At 41.8% G+C, this 557-nt stretch overlaps 1 non-coding gene across 1 annotated transcript; it reads left to right on the top strand.

The window, feature by feature from the left end:
* The first annotated feature begins 238 nt into the window (after positions 1-238).
* Positions 239-342, top strand: LOC112804996 (small nucleolar RNA R71). The gene has a single exon (XR_003203611.1). It is a non-coding gene; the product is annotated as a small nucleolar RNA R71 (small nucleolar RNA).
* Positions 343-557: the final 215 nt, after the last annotated feature.

The following is a 557-nucleotide window of genomic DNA, read 5'->3' as shown; positions in this document are numbered from 1 at the left end:
TATGGCATTCAGAGCATCAATTTCAAGAACTCCCTTCCTTTGAGGCGTCCCATTATTCACGGAATTCCTCTCAGAAGTGTACATGAACTGGTTATTTGCAACCATGTCAATAAGTTCTTGAGCTTCTGCAGGCGTTTTCTTTAGGTGAATGGATCCACCTGCAGAATGGTCCAGTGACATCTTAGAGAACTCAGATAGACCATAATAGAATATATCTATCATGGTCCATTCTGAAAACATGTCAGAAGGACATCTTTTGGTCATTTGCTTGTATCTTTCCCAAGCTTCATAGAGGGATTCACCATTTTTTTGTTTGAAGGTCTGAACATCCACTCTAAGCTTGCTCAGCTTTTGAGGAAGAAAAAATTTAGCCAAGAAGGTCGTGTCCAGCTTATCCCAGGAGTCCAGGCTTTCTTTAGGTTGAGAGTCCAACCATGCTCTAGCTCTGTCTCTTACAGCAAAAGGGAAAATCATGAGCCTGTAGACTTCAGGATCTACTCCATTAGTCTTAACAGTCTCACAGATCTGCAAGAACTCAGTTAGGAACTGGTAGGGAT

Source organism: Arachis hypogaea, chromosome 5, assembly GCF_003086295.3.
Source record: "Arachis hypogaea cultivar Tifrunner chromosome 5, arahy.Tifrunner.gnm2.J5K5, whole genome shotgun sequence".
Taxonomy (NCBI): Eukaryota; Viridiplantae; Streptophyta; class Magnoliopsida; order Fabales; family Fabaceae; genus Arachis; species Arachis hypogaea.
The sequence above is the reverse complement of the archived record's forward strand: the minus strand, read 5'-3'. Positions and strand labels throughout refer to the sequence as shown.